The sequence below is a fragment of the Magallana gigas genome, chromosome 8 (genome assembly GCF_963853765.1).
Source record: "Magallana gigas chromosome 8, xbMagGiga1.1, whole genome shotgun sequence".
NCBI lineage: Eukaryota > Metazoa > Mollusca > Bivalvia > Ostreida > Ostreidae > Magallana > Magallana gigas.
Window position 1 is genome coordinate 37649943 of NC_088860.1, and position 17024 is coordinate 37666966.

At 31.2% G+C, this 17024-nt stretch overlaps 1 protein-coding gene and 1 long non-coding RNA gene across 2 annotated transcripts in view; both read left to right on the top strand.

The window, feature by feature from the left end:
* Positions 1 to 15032, top strand: part of LOC117689960 (uncharacterized) — a 214881-nt gene extending 199849 nt beyond the window's left edge. The window contains exons 2-6 of the long non-coding RNA XR_010708715.1: positions 2581 to 2748; positions 9829 to 10018; positions 10125 to 10235; positions 12398 to 12455; positions 14919 to 15032. This is a non-coding gene — a long non-coding RNA (uncharacterized lncRNA). The remainder of the gene's footprint in view (positions 1 to 2580; positions 2749 to 9828; positions 10019 to 10124; positions 10236 to 12397; positions 12456 to 14918) is intronic.
* Positions 1 to 17024, top strand: part of LOC105334969 (ankyrin repeat domain-containing protein 17) — a 776771-nt gene that overhangs the window by 288525 nt on the left and 471222 nt on the right. The gene's annotated exons all lie outside the window — the stretch shown is intronic.

Consider the following 17024-nt stretch of genomic DNA (forward strand, 5'->3'; position numbering starts at 1 on the left):
AGCGAATGTCTAATAAAAACACATCGCTATAAAACTAATGCACAGTCTTCTTTTCATTTCAGTAGAACGTATTTAAAACCACTATATTTGTACAAAGCATGTCAGGTTTAAATTTGGTGTTATGATGTGAAATTGTCCGTTCTTCTTTATAAGAAACCATAAAACGCCCAGACATACAAAAGATCGTAAATGATGTAGAAAGATTTCTTTTGTATAACTTGTATATCATGTTTTATTGGGAAAATATGGGAAATTTTAAAATCCCATTCAGCATTACTTGCATATTTTGTAGAAAAAAAAATTAAAAACTAAATATAACTACGTATGTATTTTCTGTCTTGGGAACATAAAAATGTATTCCTTTTAAGAGAGTGAACTTGTAATATATTAAAATATGCATAAACATTCGACTGCATCTACGCCCTTATTAATAGCACGGATATTGTAGGCCATATTCAATTTTTCAGATTGACATGATTGGTTATTTGTTGTACATGGACTTGTTTATACATCTAGCCTGCTTATCAAAGTTGATGTTTAAACAAATATAATTGTACTTTTTTATATACCCGACAAGTAAGATAAAGGGTTTCTGTGATATAACCTGTGATTTTAATTGATAAAGGAACACATATAGAACTTTGAAGTTAATGACAACAGGTGCATCCTATCTTAATTACATCTTTATTCAAAAATTGTCATATAAAGTTATAACTAAAGATGAGAAGTACAATACGTTTGCATTCAAACAAAGCAATAGAATGAAGCAGATATGAATGAATGTCGTTTTGTCAACAGCACAAAAATTGCTCGCAAATCCTCAACCATCAATTACACTATTTCTTACTGTTCAGGCAAATTTTTAAAAGTGTTTCTTTCCTTACTAGCAGAATGGTGAGTATAGTAGAACGGCTTGGCATACTATTGTACTATATGCATCATATGCAACTAAGATATTGAGCCGTAATCCTTTTTGTTTTATTATCAGCTTGATTTTGGTATTGTTAGATGTTAAACAGCATGTAAAAACACATTGACTGTAAATATAGTTTAACAGCATGTGCTGACTAGATGTGAAAATGACATAATCAAACAAATTAACAAATTATTATTATTTTATACACGCCCATTAAAAGGTTTGTTCAATTCACCATTAATCACCAGACTTAATCCTAAATATCTATTTGAATTCCGGTAAAGAAATAAAGTAAATTTTTTAAGTTTTACTGGGTTTTTTTTTAAATTTATTCATTACATATCTACTGATTTACTTGACAATATTTGGATTTTTTTTAGACTGGTTGAATGACGTGTTGCAATTTAACACTGAAAAAACCTCTGTGTTGTTATTTTCCATAACCTCACAATTTTCTTCTGTATATTTTTGTGTGGCGCATGAGAAAAAAGCGTAATGGTGAAATTCAATGCTTCTCGACATTGTGTGTGATTAGGATGAATGCCGTTGTGCACACTGACACACATTTCTCAACAACTTGAACGCTGAACAAAAGAAAACGTGACATTACTGAATAAAAACCGTAAAAATTTAGAATGCATTATCATATGTCCCCAAATTTACAAAATGGCCAGCTTTTCATAATCCATACAGAAATGGCTGGTTGGGTATTTTAAACACGTTTTCACTGTCATATACAGTGTGACCTCAGATATCCGGACGCCAGATGACCGGACGCTTCAGTTTACGAATGATTTTTTGGAGGGAACAGCTTTTTTGATACGCTTTTTTGTCTCATTTATCCGGAATTCCGCGTACCGGATCTGTACGGTCTGTTTTTACTACAAAACATTGATTTACTACTTATCTTGCTTCATTTAATCGGACGGTAAAATTTGATGATACCGTACTCAGTACAAAAGATTACCCCTGTGAATGAAGTTTCACATCTTTTTACGTGCTAGACCCTCATGAGTAGCTTGTATAAACACACTGACTTCCCAAATCACTTTCAAAAATTGAAAAGAACAGTGTATCACACACGTATCACACTTAGACACATAGAATTTAGCTAGTATCTAAAAACGTTCATATCAACAGACAACTCTAGTATCTGTGATATATCATATGGAAGGCAAAAAAAACCTAGTATCAACACTAGGAGCCATTGTATACAAATACATTATCATTCATGACAACGATAGACATATTTCAGTTATCCGGACGCTTCACCTATCCGGACGATTGGACTTGGGAACGGAAGCGTCCAGATAACTGAGGCTCCACTGTACATTACATTGGATGAATAGCCATATGCTAATTCATACATTGTGCATTAACGAAAATACACAGTACCAAGGGTAAACATTTTTCTTAGATCGTGACTAGATACAATTCAGATAAACATCTGTTCTTTACATAATATTTTACCAGGTAAAGTATATCAGAAATAATTACTGACACGTGCATTTATATTTGGTAATCATTTAATATGTATTCATCATTGACACAATATTTCAGAAAACATCCCAGTTATGTGTAACTTTCCTTTTGTTGCTTTGAATTCTGTAACCAAAACTAAAGCCATGAGGTATGGTCTATTTTAAAACCATATTTGGTTTCAGATATGCGCATTAAAGGAGAGGCGTTGTCCTTTAGCCCGCTACCGCTCAAGGACTAGGTTCAAGTGAAGGTGCTAGTTTTGCAGAGGAAATACAATGGTTGTGCAAACACAATTGTGTTTTTTGCTCTTTGGAACATGTTTGGTTTCTCTTCTTCTGCTTCTCGAGTGTGTAAGTACCCAGTTTGAATTTAAATATTTTATCTGAGTTGTGATTTGTTTCAATCTGGAGGAATAGTGATCAAAGTATCATTATTTTTATGATCATATCATATTTAATGTTCATGCTCTGCGTTATTGATATTATTTTAATGACACTGAGTAAATTTACACACACATGTTGCTTTAATAGTTGATGTCTGAAGTAGTGCAAAGCATAAAAGAAATGCAAAGAAACAAATTTCTTTTCATGTCTTTTTGGTTAATAAAAATACATGTTGTTAACAACTTACCATACAGAAAGTCTGGAATTATATCTAAAGCAAGAGTAAATGTAGTAAAGTATTTTCATCTAAAAAAAAGTCGAATGCGACCATTAGCTACGAAAAGAAATGTAACAGTTTAATGATTGCATCTTAAGTGAACTCTAAAAAAAATACTTTGTCTCGATATTTTATACAATCGTTTCTGAACTGCTACCGTAGTATCTGTTTAAACCATTCAAGATAAAAAAAAGTTACGATTGGCTGCTTTCAGTTTAACCTACAGTATGTTGTGTTGCTCATTAGATATTCCTTACCTGTTGACTGGCTGTGGTGTTTTTTTCAAATGTTTTTCAAATCTATTGTGCTCGGTAGGATGAAATATCCGATGCAGTGAATCTTGAATGATGTTCTTACTTTTACATTACAGAGTTAGCTATACTTTAAAAGTATATACGGAGATAAAAAAAACTGTGGTGGTAGTTTAAGAAAAAACAGTAAATTTAATGCGCATAATTTATAAATGTATGTCTGTTTTAACATGGGTGTTCATCATAGAACCGTTGACTTATTCTGTTGTTTGAAACTGCTTTGCCCAAAAACGTGACCTTGATTCCGTGCAACCCTATCGGTGCATGTGTTAATTTAGGTCTGTCTCTGTAACTGGAGAAGATTATTTTGATCTATTTAACATAGCTTTTTATATTCGAAACAAGAAAGCAATATAAGTACTTGTATGCACATAATAACAAATAAACACTTCTATATATGAAAGATTACATCCATGCAAATGATTTTGAAACATGTACATTGTAGTGTCGTTTCTTTATCCCAGCAGCTTATAACCAGAAACGAGAATTTCTAAACTGGTTGTTATTTTAATATCCTTTTTAATAATACCTACATATTCTGTAAAAGATGATACATTGCACTAGGTACCCGACTGAATTTTTAACGTATTGAGAACATTCTTGTTAATTCTTCTCACTTTGAAACAGTCCATTTGTACCATACTAGTACAAGTGTGTGTCATATTTCTTAATTCTGTGTATCTTTGTCTTGCTAAATCGGTATTTTTGATCGGCTTATGTAATAAGCGCCACGTTTCCATTTGCCTCTTTATGCAACTTCAAAAGAGTATGATACGGGTCCAATTCAAGCCATAATAGTTCCAGGTGTTCACTGACTCTGATGGTAATCTGTCGTTGTTAAAATGCACGCAACATACCCTTTCTCCTTTCACGCACTTCTGTTTCAACTCCACCTTCCTTCTCACATCAAGTCTCATAATCAATCTTGATTAAAGACTCCTCCCCATCAGCAATTTAGCTAGAATTTCATTTCGCGTTATTGTTATTAATAAAGAAAAGTCCATGTACTGTAGTAGGGGTATTGTTCATTTTTGTTTCAAAACACTTTCGTTGAAATTCCTAAAAAAAGTATTTTTTTTTTTTATAATTTATTTCTTTTTCAAGGAACAAACATACAGAAAAGACATTCAGTCACACACACATACACACCCACACTTATGAAAAAACACCTAAATGTATTATTTAGTGGTTACTTGCCTACATAAAAAGAAAAAAGAAAAAAAAGAAAGTTTAAGTGACAAAACAGAAATAGAAAAAATAGTCATAATGAAAATATATTAGATGTCAGCATCAAAGATACATTTCCAACTATCCCATAATTTTTCAAAATATTGTAATTTACAAGTTTGTACTGCAGCATATCTTTCAATATTGTATTTTAGTTTTAAATGACAAAGGAAACCAATTAAACATGGAATCTTATTTGACATAAGACAACACAATATATATTGTTTCATATAAAGAATTATAAAATTAATGACTTTGTTATGAAACGACAATGGAAGTTGGCCAAGTATAATATTAGACATATTAAATCCGACTCTTTCAGAGGTCTTTCTGTAAATGTATAAACTAAGTTCACTCCACAGGGTATGTATTTTTTTCACAAGAAATAAAAACATGTATAATAGTTTCAACATTACTTTTACAGAACCCACATATGTCAGTAGTTTTGACATTAATTTTTTTAAGGTAGAAACCAACTGGAAGAATTTTGTGTAAAATTCTAAATTGAAGCCATTGTACAGAAGAATCTTTGGTAGTATTAAAACAAATCTTAAAAATGTCACATATAGTAAGATCTTCAACATTATAATCCGTTAGATCTGTTTTCCATTTGGTTACAGCAATTGGAACAACTACCGGTACATTTTCATTCAAAACATTATAAATAATTTTTGTACACTTTTCATGGGGTATAACTGTTTGGAAAAAAATGGTATACATGGATTAGGATTTCTTTTAACAGAAGTCCTGTCAATATTAGACATTTTGAAAAACTTAAAAATTGCTGTTTTTACACTATTGTATTGCATTGTACATAGAACCTTGAGACTGTATTTACATTTAAATTCCTCAATATCTAAAAAATTACAATTTTCATCATAAAAATCTTGAATAACCTTTACACCGGTCTTGTACCAGGCTTTAATAAAAACATATTTATTTGCTATGTGTATATTTGAGTTATACCACACTGGAGTATTTAAAAAATTATCTTTTACCTTTGGGTGATTCTTATAGGTAGTAATAAAACATAACCATGAATTTAACACATCTTTCCAAAAATCATTGTTTACCTTGTGTAAGCATTCAATTACAAAACTATCACCAAAATCAAACAATTTCTGTAAAAAATCATTTCCATAAATGGTAAATAAAAAATCCATCCAAGGTTTGTGTGCTTTTGTAAGCCTTTTAATCCAAGAACACTTAAGAGATGTTATAAAATTGTTAACGTCAACCATTTTTAACCCTCCTGACGAATAGTCCTGAGTAATGACTGACCTCTTAACTTTATCAATCTTAGATTTCCACAAAAATTCAAAAATAGTTTTGTTAAGGTATGAAATTGTTTCTTTCTTTGGATTTGGTAGTGATATGAATAAATGATTTAGTTTTGGAATGAGCAAACTTTTAATAACAGTAATTCTACCAATGGGAGTAAGAACTCGTCGTTTCCATTGCTGGACCATAGCTATATTTTTTGGAATTAGTAAATTATAATTAATATCGACAATATTATGAAGATCTACCGAGAACTGAATTCCTAAAGCGTTAAATGTTGTTGACCCCCAATCCAATTTCCATCTTGTGTGATGATAGACCTGATCTGAAATTTTTTTTGATCCAATCCAAATAATCTTTGTCTTAGATGTATTTATTTTAAGACCAGAAAAACTAGAAAAAAATTCTATGGTTTCTAGAGCTGCAAAAAGAGATTTGGGTGAACCATCAAGGGCTAGTGAAGTGTCATCTGCATATTGTGATATCTTATGTTCATTATCGTTAATAAATATACCTTTAATGTCTTTGTTTTGTTTAATCATTATTGCTAGGATTTCTGCACACATGATGAATAAATATGGAGCAACAGGGTCTCCTTGCCTACATCCCCTTTGTACAACAAACTGTTGTGATAAATGGCCGCACTGTAAAATAGCAGCATGGAAGTTTGTATTTAAAATCTTAATCCACTGAATAATATTCTCCCCGAAGCCAAAATATTTAAGGACTTGGTATATGAATGACCACGACATAGAATCAAACGCCTTTTCAAAATCTATAAGTACTAAAAGACCAGGTATGTTTTTGAACTCAGTATAAGATAAAAGGTCAAATATAAATCTAGTATTCTCTCCAATGTACCTTCCCTTGATAAATCCAGACTGTGTATCAGATATTAAATAATCCAAAACTTTCCTGATTCTGAAACTAACACACCCTGAAATAATCTTATACAAAACATTCAAAAGAGTGATTGGTCCCCAGTTTTTTAAAAACTGTCTAGGTTTATCACCTTTAGGCAAGCATGAAATAATTCCAAGCCTCTGTGAGATGGGGAGTTCCTTCCTCAGAAATATACAGTTAATGGCTCGTACAACAAAATTTTTAATATCTTTCCAAAAAAATTTAAAAAATTCAGCAGTGTACCCATCACTTCCAGGAGATTTGTTGTTCTTCATATGTTTTATGACATTCAATACCTCTTTTTCTAAGAAAGCCTCTTCTAAACCATTTGACAACTCCTTTTCTAACTTGGGTGAATTGTAATTAGAAATAATATTATCTAAATCAATCTTTACCAAATTTGTATCCACACTTGCATATAATTTTTCATAGTACTTCTTAACATAATCTAGTATTTCTCCTTGTTCATGCAGCGTTCCAATATCCTCAGCTTAAAAAAAGTATTTACTTTAAGTAATGAAATAGATTTTCATATCATTTTTCTTATAAATTTTATGATTGAATCCATCAACAGGTCAATTTAATTGCTAGTTTTGTTTTAATGATAGGTAAATTAAAAAAAAACTATTTAAAGCAAATAATTTCAAAAGTAAAAATCAAATGCATTCATGTACTCACTTTGCCAGCCACTTCCCCAAAGTAAATAGTGTCTCTTTTATCAGTTTTGCTTTTTTACTATATGACTACTAGAGCCCTTCTCCTACTTCCTCTAACACCCTTTACAGCTAGCCATTTACCCAGGGGTCATAATTTCAAAATTTTAACGCTATAAATCCACGATTTTTGAAATTCCTGTTCAAACATACAATGTCACGTGTTTAGAGAAACATGGAAAATTATCGGAATAGCACATTTTTACAACAACATAAGCAACTAAAAATACCGATTTTCAAGATGGATATATAAAGTTACATGAACCTTATTTCTTAAACCACTAACGATTCCGAAAAACACATGACTGTATACAATTTCATTTTTTTTGGAAATGAACTATTGGCAAAATGACTGCCAAAAACTTTTCTCTTTCTCTGTAAATAAAATGAGAAAATATGAATAAAAAAAGTAAAAAAAAATAGTTTAGATATATTTATTGGATGTACATATATATGTAAAAATGGAATCAACAGTATATTACAAAGTATAAAGTAAATTTTGTATTTAAAACCAACGGGAAAATTTACAACGTAAAAATGAGTAAGCATGAGTACAAACTTAAAAAGTATTATGCATTGTAAAACTTGGATTTACACCTTTACAGCAAGTTTGTGAAACAAAAGTATTTCTGGACGGAATGGTACATCTTTTTGTGTAACCTTGTAAAACAATAAAAAGGTATTCTTATTAAAGACATTATTTTTGAAACATTAATATCACAAAACCTAGCGATTTTAGATATACACTACATATTCACGATAGTTAATGCATGTTCGAGGGATTCATATTGATAATCAAAGGCCTAGTCATTAATGTTTAGCGTTTACGAGATGCTACTTGTTTAGAAATGAAGATGCTTCAATTACATATAAACCTTTAAATTATAGTTATCTGAAGGTTGAATAGGAATGCAGTATACTATTTTAAATTCAATATATCAAACATATAAATATAAGGTTGTATTACGTGTTTCCTTGTTGTTAAATTAACGAGGCCGGGTCTAATTTGTTCTGCCCTAGATTTTTTAATGAAATTTTTTACAAGAATTTCTACTGATACAATTATTATTTTAAGATTAAAAAATAAGACATTTACCACACCGTTTGTTTAGGGGGTCATCTCAAAGTTTGTTAATCTTTAACATAGGACCCTATGGGATTTCGCTTGAAATGTATCAATTTTGCACATTTTTTTAAACTTCTGCCCTAGGGATTTCTTTTTCTGTTCTACATATTAAAGTTATTGCTAAAAGGCATCAAATGGTCAAATAAAAAAAAACTTTTACCTCCTGGTTTGTTCCAGGGGTCTTATCAAAGTTGATTTTTGTATGCCCAATTTCCCAGATTTGTCAGATAATGGCTATTTTTTACTTGACAAAGGCGGAAAAGGTGCTCTTTACAGTACTATTACAGCATTCAGACATATTTAAGTAATAAAAAAATATATAACATCACATATTAAGGGTCATTAATATAAAATACATGGTTAGTGTCTTGAAATATATGAATTAAGCTATATTTAGGCGGGTTAAGAAAACGTGACAGAGAGTTAAGACTGCTGAACCCTCTTCACGTTTCCGACCCGAGCCCAAATATAGCTTATACTTCGAGACATTTATGTTTATTCCACAATATAACATTAATTTTACGCATTAAACGAGCCATTTTCAACAAATTTCGCTGAATATCTGCAGTTGAAACTATCACCCCATGGCGTTAACCAAGCAAAAAGATGACGTCACAATACAAATGAAACGCTGCGCGAAAGCGTGCGTACTCGTTCTGTACTCGGCCTCGTTAAAACCCGGTTTGCCGATTAAAATTCTACGATGTGGGTCAATTTTCATCAAACTAGGGTCTTTTTAACACCTTTAGTTTCAATGTTCAATGTTGAAAAATCCTTTCAGGTCAATTTTTTTAGCTGGGTTAAACTTTTTTGTTAGGCCATATAAGGACCTATAACATTTTTTTTTACATAAGATTGACCATCATACACTTAATTATTGTAATAGTTAGCATATGTTTAAATGTTTTGATATCGATAGCAAGGCAGTTGCTTACCTAATTAACCAAAGTAATAAATGATTGCAGTTTTCAGAGGTGATTTAAAAATAATCTAGCATATAGACCTGATACATGTACCAAGTTATTTAAAAGTTTATCAGAGCGCAAAGGTATGTATGTCATATATTTTGAAGGTAATTTACATGTGGTCTGATGTGACGATCCAATTTTTGATTATTTTATCGATTCCTCTTTAAATATAGTCCATTGCAAATTTATAGAATCATTGTGAGATTATAAACATTTGTAAAGAAATTTGGATATTATTCAGAGAAAGCTTGAAGGCTATGCGTTTCCGGTGTTTTCAACAAAAGAATGCCCTGGAAATCAAGCAGAGTGGAAAAACAGGTCCTCTTTTATCAACTGCACGGAGAGTAATGGATACATGTGTACACCAAACGAAAACTTTACTGAGCTGTTAGAATTCTGTTACATATATCCACGAATATTTGTTCAAAAAGGTATGGAACATTGATAGTAACACTTTTGTTGGTATAAATAAATATGCATTTTGCTTACATTCATTAAGATAATTAATTCATTCCATGCTGTTTTATTTCGTTTTAGATCTGTGTTTGTATCTGGTCAAACGTTTTTCCAGAGTAAATTCATACAATTGCCGTAAATTTACAAATGGATGCCCTGAATTGGGTTACCTCTCATCTGAAACATATATTCGTGAGTAAACGATCTTCATATACTTTAAATCGTATTTATTTTTTTCATTGTAATGCCATTCTTTAAAAAATTCAAAACATCTACAGCTGTTCCAGTAGGCATATGGAAAAAAAATAACTTTTTTAGTTTTTAGGTTACCTGAGTAGCTCAGGGGACATTTTGCAATCGGTATTGGCCCGTCGTCGTTAGCAGCTCTTTCTGAAAGCTAAATGGTCCATTGCTACAATTTTTGGTTTTAAAGGGACATGAACACAATTTAAGATCAACAGTTTTATTTTTTATGTATTAAATGGTTTATTGATGATTTTAAAAGATTGACCAAAATATTAAATGTTAAAGTAAAGTTATAAGCGAGATAGAGAGGTAATAATTGATAGTTATGTAAACAAAGCTCGAGTCCTATAGTTGTTTACAAAAAATGAAATGTAGAGAATTACCATTTCTTAGACAAAATGACATGTAAAAAACAATTTAAACTATTTCAATATCTTCTTAAATACTATTATCAACAAAAAAAAAGTTACATTTGATTAATATTTATACCAATAAAACGAATATGTAAAAAATGACAATATTCGAGCTTTGTTTACAAAACAAAGAATTATGAACTCTGTATCTTGCTTATAACTTGATATTTGAGTTTCAAATTTTGACATAACATTACAAACTTCTATATTTATCAGTATAAACATTGAAAATGGAACAATTTTAAGTCATATCATGTCCAAGTCACTTTAAGTACGCCTAGGATAAACTAAATCATAATTGTAAATAATTATGTCATAATCTTACCATCGCTGGGGCCTCATGAGTGGGGCCAAATATGCAAAAAGGCAACGTTTTAAAAATCTTCGATGTGGGAAAAAACGTAAATGAATTGTTATGATGTCCATAAAGTTCCCTACTAAAATTGTGAAATTCGTGGCACCTGTATCAAGCTTTAGGCCCTAGGGCCGGATCAATATGGCCATATAAAAAAATCGAATCTTAGATCACCTCTTCATTTACTTCAATTAATATATTGAGAAAAACAAAATTGATGGTTATGATGTCCACGAAACCCTCTATCAATATTGTGAAATTCATTACTCCGGGTCTGGGATTTAGGCTACACTGCGGGGCTTACTGCAAGAATGTAGCCCCTCTCTCTCTCTCTCTCGTTTTAAATAAATACGATTTTATGTACATATATGTAAATTATCTTAAGACGGTCAGTGTTAAAAATAGTTTAGACAACTGTATGGTCAATCATGGAACAATTATTACTCTTTTTTTTTTGGGGGGGGGGGGGTACAATCATAGGATCTCGGCTCGGTAATGGTGCAAGTGCGTGTTTGACTCCCGCAAGAATTCGGCTCAAATTACATAAATGAAAATAACATTTGCATTTCTTTCCTGAACTTATACAGTGTAAACTTTAAGCAATAATATAATAAAATCTACTAAAATTCTAGAATCCCAAATATAATACATGTATCATAGTATCTAAAAATGCTTATCCTTCAGTCAAATAGACATCCGATGACTTATTGATTTGCTTATCATATGACTTTGTAAAGTTTTTCTTAGCCTAGGAGCGCTATAAATTAAGCATATTTTGAAGAAGAAGAAAAAAAGTTATTGATTATCCTATAAATGACAGAATTGTAATAATCATGTAATGAATGGAGTTAAGGGGAAAACTAGATAATTAATTAAAACGATATGTGTGGGGAAGAAAAAGCCTAAGGAAACAATTGAAAATATTGTAGAATACATTCGAGAGGTTGTGTCATATTATGCGTAACTATGATTATTAAAAAGAAATTGTCGATAAATCCCACAACTAAATGTAGTATCGGAAACATAAGACGCCCAGGTTAAAAAGTTGTATAGTTTCAAAAGTGTTAACTAAATATTAGACAATCATTAGGGATAGCGTTTAGTGTAAGACTATCGTAAACCATGACGCCAAGATATATCCTCTTTTCCTGTATTATGGTACTTGAATACTACGGTAATTAATTTATGTTCCCTGCTACAGATTCATCTACTAGTATATGTACCATGGTGTTCAGTATCAATCATTCGATTTTATAGTTCTCTGATTGGTTAAAACTTTTCTATTTGTATACAAAGAAATGTCATGAATTTTAAATTAATATTATTGAAAATTTCTACAGATCCGAGTTGTATGGAAATTGAAAATGGGTGTTTCTCTGCTGAGCCTAGTTGCAAAAGGTAAGACCGCTTCAGGTTCAATATTTAATTTAATTTTTACAATCAGAGGACGGTCGGTTAGTTAAGTAACCGTTTGTTTATGCAGAGTTATGTGACTGTATTATAAGCTATTATTGGTCATCCAGACGCTTTGTATATGTACATTTTTAAAAACGACTTAAAACTTTGCCTAGAGAAAGCGTCTGCTTGAATGCAAAGCTCTAAGGTTAAATGGGAAAATATGTCTTTTTAAGTAATGATAAAGTATGTGTACAAAATATAAGTTAAATTTGCATTTTTTTTTTACTAATTTCTTTAAACACACTAGATGATATCCCCTACACACGCGGGAATTTACACGTTACATATTATAATTGTACAATGTTAATATGTTGAACCATATATTTTTGTTTATTGTTGTATATACTGTTTCCGAATTGTTCGTAGTTGCTTTCTCAGCCACCTATTTAATATTAACAAAACAATCATGTATGATACGTAGAGGAGCGGATATGGGTGACATATCTAAGCTAACATTGATGGTATATACATGTATATGTACGTGGCCCTAATTCTTTAATTTTTGTTGCAAAGTTGGAAAAAACTTTTTTTTTAATTTTACTTCAAACTAGTAAGTAGGGCTTTAGCTTTTGCTCTTTAGGTCAAATTACATTATCATTTTTATCACTGTCCAAAATAAAAAAAAAAAACAGATGAGAGATAGTTAAAAAAAAATAGTCACCCCCACCCAATTTATTCAACTTCTCCGTTTTATGCAAAACAAATGTTTTCATTGTTTACAAATTAATGTCTAAGGCTTTCTACTAATTTGTTGTGACATAAAGATGTATGAAATAAAAAATAACTCTAGTGAGGGCATATTTGTTTTCAAATTTTAAAGTTTTCAAATCTATATAATCTCTAGTGAGGGCATATTTGTTTTCATCTTTTAAAGTTTTCAGATCTATATAATCCACGCGATGGTTAAAGGGGCATGGTCACGATTTTGGTCAAAAATTATTTTTCCGACTTTTATTCTTACCATGCTTCAATAAGGCATTCTTAATAGGCATTCAAAATTTGAGTGTTATTCGTTGAGTTATAAGCGAATTATACTACTTAAAATTCTTTAATATGTATACAAAGTGTTTGTTTACATTTTGAATGTTGAAGTGAAAAATCCAATTTTAGACCTAAAATGAATATAAACGTTAGAAACTGTTTAATTATGCTTAAAATAAAAAAAGACAGACAAATCAGGTTGTAAAAGATTTTTTACTGGTATATTGAACAAATTTAAACAAAAACAGGGCACGAGCTTTGTTTACATGACAAAGAATCGGATCTTGATTATAACTCCACGAATGACTCAAAAAATTCATTTTATCATTAGAATGCATTTCTAAAGCATTGTAAATAATATAAATAGAAAAAAAAGATATGACCAAAATCGTGGCCATTTCCATTTAACTCGCCCTACACTGTCATGACGTCCAATAATCAACCACGATTTTGGTTACCCCGATTTCGAAAGTTAATTCTACCCCATTCTCCCACCAGAGACCGTTCTATCAATCAGAACTAAAATCGCACATTCAAGAAACGAATTGGCTTATTTAATTTGTTTAAACATGCGCTGATCCAGAATCTTTTTCAGGGGAGGGGGTGGGGGTCCGATTGTTATTTGAGTTGGCCGGGGGGGGGGGGGGGGGTTCTGAGACATACTTTTGGTAATTTTATAATGTAAATTTAACCAACCCCCCCCCCCGACCTCCCCTCCCCCTAGATCGGCGCATGTCAACATTTTTCAAATCTTAACTTTGAATACTCTAAAAAGTTACCTCTAATTATATTCGTTCTTTAAGTGTTCATTCAATATTATTTTATTGCAAGTATGTATTTTCATTTCGATGAAAACTACCCCTGACTTGCATCCGCCAAAGCGTGTCCACCACCTTCCTCTCATTTTTGCTATTTTGGACTTGTTTATTGTAAATGAAAGTAGGTTTTTGTTGAACTTAACAATAATTATTCATCATTTAAAATTCAGTTATAGCTTACGAACATCATCTCACACATATTGAAATACCAAAGGTTTACGCAGTTACTCTGGTGCAGGCATTGTATAGTTTATTTGCAAAATGTGTTATTTTTGTCATGTTGTGAATTTTGAATTTACCGGGTGGCAGTAAATACAAAATTCACAACATGACGGTGGCAGTAAATACAAAATTCACAACATGACGTTGTCATGTTGTGAATTTTGTATTTACTGCCACCCGGTAAATTCAAAATTCACAACATGACATTTTATAGGTATAGAATCTTAAAAAAAATTGAATCTTTCCTCATAAATTCAGACATTTTAAGCTTATGCCCTTTAAAGATTTAGACCTTACGTTTTTGAATGCAGACCGAGAGGTCTGCAATAGACCTAGAACATTTTATTACTTAAATAATATGTTTTTTTAATCTAAATTGCAGACAACCTTTACAGAGCAATATTTCAATCGACGTTACCACACTCGCAATCATTTTGGGTGTGTCTATTCCTTTTAGCCTTCTATGCATTCCGGTAGTCTACGTGATCAGAAAAAGTGAGTGTATATTTATCCATCATTTTATTACAGTAATGATCTATGTTTTTTGTTAGTTTGTTTTTTTTGCAGAGGAACATTTTGTGTTTTGTGTAATTCGTAAATATGTACGCTTAATTTTTTTTAACCAAGGCTGTCCGTCATGTTGTCCTCTGTGTGTCTAATATTTAGATTTACAATGTAAATGAGATGCACAATGTCCACAATTTGAACCAATTCTAACAAATTTTAATGGATTTCATTTATGGCTTGCACATTCAATTAATGATAATGATTATTGGATATACAGCATGTAATACACCTCCTTGTGAGTGTGACAATGAATAAAGAATTGACACTTTAGACTGACGGTCAATGAACTACAAATATAAATAATCAAAGTGCAGATTCATAAAGTTTTGGTAGTACTGATTGTCAATGCTGGTTTAATTAGAAGAATCGTAGCTCTACTGATCTTCGCACTTCGAAATTGGTTTCAAGATTTTGTTTATCTTGATAATAAAATTCATTATTTTACCTTATTATAATAATTCTACTGATTGGGTCTAGACTATCACGTGATATGCAGGGCAATACAACTTCATATTTTCCTAACATCGTAATCGTCAAATATCATGTTAACATTATATAATTATTATATTATGTTAACATAATATTATTATGTTTTCATTCCATTCATATGAAAAATCTCGAGGATGAGCATACGACGCATCAACTTATCAATTCTAAAAAAAAATAGTTTTAAATGCCTTTAAAATCAGAAAACTATCAAAGAAAGAAAATCCTATTCTTTATTGCATGAATTTTCCGGAGGTATGATTTATTTCCCCAGAAATTCATATTTCTTTCGGGCGTCGCCCTTGGGAATTAAGATTTATCTAGGGAGAATAAGTCTGCATACCTACCGAAAATTCATGCAAAAAAGAGTAGGATTTCTTGATGCAATACATTACTAATAAGCGTAAATAAGAGTCTGAAAAACAGTTTCATCGATCCACGAATCAAGTGAAATGTTGAAATGTAAGGAATATTCTCTCGAAGTTTTTCATAAACGGTCAGTTTACAATTATTGACTATTCGTCTGTATAGATTTATACGTTGATGTTATACATGTACTCCTGAATGTAACTAATCTCGAAAATAAAACAAGTGTCAGAGATTAGAAATAGTCTTTATACAATAATTATTGACTAAAGTAAACTGACTAAACATGCAGAGTTATATTAATAAAGAAAATCAAATCAATATACTAGGATAAATCTTTTGCACTAAAATTAGATTCAACGCATTAAATTAGAACTGATGAAATAATCATAACTCATCGAAAACAGGTGGAGAGTAGAGTTTTCCCCTTTCCGTCATTCCTGTCAAGGTAATGGCGGATCATTCATGACAATATTTCTATACAAGTATTCTTTTTAAAGTAATGATCGGCATGCGATATCTTTGATCAGAACTGTTAATGTAATACAAAAGCATACTACTTTTAATAAACATGATAAATAAGATACACATGTATACAGCACCGTTTTGTTGATTTCCGGAAGAGCAAGGTGTCAATAAAGTTTACTTTAAGAAAGGCAAATTATACTTCCGATTAATATTCTAACGGATATGTGTAAGATAAACGTTGTTTGAATCATCATGTATGTAACTGCATACATGTTTTACTTTCAATGCAAACGGATAAGAGTTCTAACGTTTTTTTAGTAATATACGTGCATTTATAAACCTGTCATTCCATAGTTGATAAAAAAAAAGTGCAGGGCGCAATGGGTGTAAAATTTGCTGGATGCCTTATATGGACAGAGACGATATCAGTAGTAAATTGCATGAATAGTTCAATGGTACGAATTGTTTTCACAGAATTTGCGTTTAAATCAGGTCAATCAGTCCATTATAAGCGCAAGGTGTTGTATTGATAAAGAAAGAAACTGGGCGGTTAAGTTTAAATTCGGCAGAAATCTGGGCGCACAGGGAGAGTGAAAATTAT